Source organism: Acanthopagrus latus, chromosome 19 (genome assembly GCF_904848185.1).
Source record: "Acanthopagrus latus isolate v.2019 chromosome 19, fAcaLat1.1, whole genome shotgun sequence".
Classification (NCBI taxonomy): domain Eukaryota; kingdom Metazoa; phylum Chordata; class Actinopteri; order Spariformes; family Sparidae; genus Acanthopagrus; species Acanthopagrus latus.
Window position 1 is genome coordinate 1,662,493 of NC_051057.1, and position 5,509 is coordinate 1,668,001.

At 54.7% G+C, this 5,509-nt stretch overlaps 1 pseudogene; it reads left to right on the forward strand.

Moving 5' to 3' along the window:
* The first annotated feature begins 2,128 nt into the window (after positions 1-2,128).
* On the forward strand, positions 2,129-4,446 carry LOC119009035 (annotated as a pseudogene).
* The last annotated feature ends 1,063 nt before the right edge of the window (positions 4,447-5,509 follow it).

Below are 5,509 nucleotides of genomic sequence, written 5' to 3' on the forward strand. Positions count from 1 at the left end.
TATAATGTTGAAATTTCTTAACTTGAGTAACCATGGCAACCAGTTCTAGAATGTTGAAATGATATAGCTAGAGTAACCGTGGTAACGAGTTCTAGAATGTTGAAAAGCTTTGATCAGAGTAACCATGCAAACCAGTTCTAAAATGTTGAGATGCTTTGATCAGAGAAATCATTGTAACCGGTTCTAGAATGTTGAAATTATATAATTAGAGTAATCGTAGTAACCAGATCTGGAATGTTGAAACAAAATAATTTGAGTAACCATGGTTAGAACTTCTAGAATTTTTAATGATATAACTAGAGTAACCATGGTAACCATTTCTAGAATGTTGAAATGTCTTAACTTGAGTAACCATGGCAACCAGTTATAGAATGATGAAAAATTTCAACTAGAGGAACCATGATAACTAGTTCTATTTCATCCTTACTGACCAGAGGCGGTGCTTCAGCACTGAATTTCTCCATCTCGCGCATGCGCAGGTCGAGTGTACCAAAATAGTCACCCGTGACCCCTGACAATACCGGCTAGCCTATATCTTCCGGTGACGTCAGACGATCTGTTCCTTCTCATCTCCTCGCTTTGCAGGTAGACGTACATCAGCGAGCTCTAGCTGAACTAAAACGTCTACTTCACTGCTACTTCGTCGCTGGTAGCCCTGCGACAACCTGTTGGAGCTGCGAGCTGCTCGCCCTCCAAGGGCTGTGACGAGCTGAGACGGAAGGTTTGTTGCGGTTTGCTGCGGACACCCAAAAAGAGAAGGCGTTGCCCACTTGACCTACTGTCTGTGTAATCGGTACACCTTTGGTTGTATCCGTTTTCTGTTGTACTCTTATATGTTGGTGAAGCCAGTGTACTCGCTCCCTCTCCCGACATCTGTACTACCGTTACACCTGCGAGTAATCTGTACAATTTGTACCCGCTTTTCGTTGTAGTTTTCCCGTGTTGGTGAAGGCAGTGTGTGCGCTCCCATCATAGGTGTATATTATTATATTTTTTTCTGTAAAAGCTGCATCCTGAGCTGTGTTTGTTTTCTCTGGCAGTTTTTCGTCGGCCAACTTAAGTATTTTATTGTGGCATCTGCAGTTGGGCCCGTTTGGTTTGTTTTTTTTGCGCAGCAGCCTGACCCTTGCTGGTGAAGGCAGTGCTCTCGCTCCCACTCCCGGCATAGGCGGGTGCTGTTGCCCTTGTAGTTAGCAGATGTGCTAGCCACTAAGACTAACTGTGTTTGTTGTGCGACACCTGCTGGTGAAGGCAGTGCGTTCACTCCCTCTCCCAGCATCTGTTGTCTTTCTCAGTTGGTTTGTATTTGAATAGTTGTCACCATGCTTGGTGACCACTCTTTCTCGGCCTGTCTGGCCCCTCTGCAGTCTGAAGATGGTCATGATATGTGTCCTCCGTGCCTTGGCCTTGAACACCTGAGGGAGGGACTTTCAGAGGACCCCTGCATGAACTGTAGATTCATGCCCCGGGCAGTGCGTGTTGCCAGACTGGCTGAGGCTGAACACCTGCTGGGCCATGTTCCAGAGGCGGACCAGTTTAGCCCAGCCCAGCGATTGCCTCCAGCACAGCCTTGCCGACCTAAACGTCGGGCAGCAGAGGCTGCAGGCGCCTCCTCTGGGAAGAGGTTCAAGGAGTCTAAACTGGCCTCCAGGGTGGACCAATTGACTGAGGAGCTAAATCAAATGAAATCCCTCTTCCTAGCCATCCAGTCTGGGACTGGTGCAGTGGATGTGGGTGCTCCTGCTTCCCCTGCTAAAATGCTCGAATCAGAGGAGGATGTGCTCTCCTTGGCGGGTTCAGCCACTGAGTTCACTGACTATGGGGCTGATGTGGTCCCCCAGGATGCTGCCTCCCACACCTCGGGGGCGAGCGCCCGCTCCTCAGGCCGCAGTTGCAGTGCGAGGTCCGAGGACAACTCCATGGGTGCCATCATTCGTATGGCCCTGGCCCGCCTTCAGCTGGATGTTCCGCAGGCTCAGCCGGCTCCCGCCAGTGCTTTCTTCAGGCGTGGTCCAGCAGCTGCCACCTTTACTGTGCCTCTGTCAGAGGAATACCTGAAGCAATGTGCAACATCAGATGGCCGGACCCTGGCAGCTATGCAGGATGCAGGAAGTTCGGCTTGGCCCACATGACAGCAGTTGAGCCAGCTATAGCGGCTCTCATCGTTTCACCTGATGAGGCTCTGAGGCCGGATGCCAGGTGTCCGCGCCCCCAGTGTTGGGCTACAGATGACCTGCTCTCTAAGGCCTATGACGCAGCATCACGCATGGGACGCATTGGAAATTCCCTTTTGCATCTGATGCTCACTCTCTCAGCATCCCCGCAGGAGGCTACGCTGGACGCTTCCGTCCACAGCTTCGGTGACGCATCTCTGCAGGCGTTTGCTCTGATGTCCAGAGAACTGGGGCGCCGGATGTCCACACTTGTCCAGGCTCGCCGCCAGGTGTGGCTGGCACAGTCACCTCTCACCGAGGCGTGTCGGAGAACCCTCCGCAGCGTTCCAGTGGAACCCGGCGAGATTTTTGGGTCGGCTGCTGTAGAGGCGCTTGAGCGCACAGTCCAGGCCAGGCAGACGCGACAGCAGCTCTCTTGGCTTCATAAGAGTATGCCTCCACCCAGCAGGCCGGGGGGCTCCTCAGCTCCCCCCAGGCGCCACTCTCAGCCACAGACTCTCCCCAGCGGCTACCCTAGGTCTCAGCGACCGGCTCAACAGCTGGTTCAAAGAGGTCCTCAGGGCTTTCGAGCCCCCGAACGTCCACCCTCTGGACAACCTCAGACCTCTGATGCTGCCCGTCGTCCCCCCAGGGCCTCTAGAGGCCGGGGAACCAGGCGCTGAGAATCCGGGCCCGGTCGTTGGCTGTTTTTCCCAGCAGCAGCTCAGCTACTGGGCTGCTTCCACCACGGACCCTTGGGTGATTTCCACCTTAACCCATGGGTACAAACTTCAGTTCCGACGCCGGCCCCCAGCCTTCCGCCGGGTCAGGATTACCATTATACGCGACCCGGCAAAAGCCCATGCCCTCAACCAGGAGTTGTCCGCCCTCCTGGACAAGGGTGCCATCGAGCCAGTAGACCCCCTGTCACCCGGGGGGTTCTATTCGACTTTCTTGTTGAAAAGAAAGACGGCGGACTCCGCCCTATCCTCGACCTGAGGGGACTCAACAGGTTCCTGAAGGTGTTGAAGTTCCACATGCTCAGTACTGCAGAGGTTCTGCGTACTGTTGCCAGAGGGGAATGGTTTACTTCAATAGACTTGAAGGACGCATACTTTCATGTCCCCGTGGACGACATCCTCCGCCTCCTTCTCCTCTTCCAGGAGGGCCGCTGCTTGCGCTACGTCCAGTATATGCGCCTCTTAGGCAAGCTGACGGCGGCTGCCACTGTGGTCCCCTTAGGGTTGCTGGCACTGCGTCCCCTTCAGAGCTGGCTAAACAGCTTTCACCTGGATGCCAAGTGGCACCGGGACAGGAAGCTCAAAGTGTCAAGGCATTGCATCGTTGCTCTGGCCCCATGGAGGGAGAGATCATTTCTCCTTCAGGGCATGCTCATGAGCTCCATTGCATCCCGTCGGGAGACTGTCACAACAGACGCATCCCGCTCAGGGTGGGGTGCTGTGTGGCAGAACCGGACAGCTCAAGGCCTGTGGCCTGCAAAGGACCGCTCGGACCATATCAATGTGTTGGAGCTACGGGCAGTGCACATGGCACTGCAGCTTTTTCTTCCCTTCCTGAGAGGGAAGCATGTGCTAGTACAGTCGGACAACGTCTCAGCCGTCTCTCACATAAACCACCAAGGGGGAACCAGGTCTGAACAACTGTTGCAGGTGTCCCGGGACCTCCTGTTGTGGGCAGCCCCCTGCCTAGCCAGCATAAGGACGATGTACTTGCCAGGGGAACTGCAGACTTCCTATCACGTCGCAAGACACCCCCGGGGGAGTGGCGGCTCCACCCAGAGGTGGTGCTCAATATCTGGGACGTCTTTGGCAGGGCAGAGGTGGATCTCTTTGCGACAGAAGAGTTGACCCATTGCCCCCTCTGGTTTTCCTTCACAGAGGAGGCCAGCCCTCTGGGCCAGGATGCTCTCGCCCACGATTGGCCAGAGGGTCTTCTCTATGCCTTTCCTCCAATGCCTCTGATTCCTCAAATACTGCAGAGGGTCCTCCAGCAGGGCCACAGGCTGCTATTGGTAGCTCCCTTCTGGCCAGGGAGGACATGGTTTCCCCTGCTGCACAGGCTCTGCCGCGGCTCACCGTGGCGTCTCCCCGACAGGATGGATCTCCTGTCTCAGCCAGGGGGCCAGGTCTGGCATCCCGACCCTCATCGCCTGCAGCTCTGGGTCTGGCCATTGCAGGGCCCGACCCGCTGCTGACAGAGTGTTCAGACACCGTCCAGCATACTATACTGAATGCTAGGGCACCTTCTACTCGGATGCAGTATGAGAACAGGTGGCAACTGTTGTCCATCTGGTGCTCGGACAGGGGTGAGGACCCAGTGCACTGTACAATCCCAAAAATTTTGGAGTTCCTACAGTCACTCCTGAACAGCGGACGGTCCCCTGCTACCTTGAGGGTGTATGTGGCGGTCATTTCCTCTCAACACGCCCAAGTTGATGACAGCATTGTGCAGTGCCACAGACTTGTGTCCCTCTTCCTAAGGGGAGCCCTGAGGTTACAACCCCCGAAGGCACAGAGAATTCCAGCATGGGATCTACCCCTGGTGCTGGATGCTTTGTGTCTGCCTCCCTTTGAGCCCCTGGCACAGGCAGAGTTGAAGTGGGTGTCTGCTAAGACCACCTTTCTCCTTGCCATCACTTCAGCAAAGCGTGTCGGGGAGCTACATGCTCTCTCGGTGAGTGACTCATGCCTGAGGTGGAACTCAGATGGCTCAGGGGTCACTCTGTGGCCGAATACAGCTTTCCTTCCTAAGGTTCTGTCACTGACGAACCTTAATCGACCTATCCACCTGGCACAGTTTATCCCCCCTGCAGGGGAGGAAAGGTTAGGAGTGCTGTGCCCCGTGCGGGCTTTAAGAGCCTATATAACTCTGACCTCAAGTGTAAGACGGTCAGAACAGCTGTTCCTCTGTTATGGTGGTCCTAAGAAAGGCCTTGCCCTCTCCAAACAGCGACTGTCACATTGGATTGTGGATGCCATCACCCAGGCATATAAACACAGTGGTCGCCCCCTTCCATCCGTGGTGAGGTGCCACTCTACTAGGGCTGTCTCTACATCATGGGTGGCTCTGCGTGGTGTGCCCCTGGGGGATATCTGTGATGCGGCATCGTGGGCATCACCAACTACCTTTTCCAGGTTCTATGGGGTGAATGTGGCCACTCCCCACCCACTGGGTGTGGCCCTGTTGCCCACCTCTACTGCTTCCTCTCACTGAGGTATGTATTGGCATTCCTCGTGACTTTGTTGTTATGGGTCATCCAGTGCTGAAGCACCGCCTCTGGTGGTCAGTAAGGATGAAATAGAATGAAAGTTACGTATGTAACTACGGTTCTATGA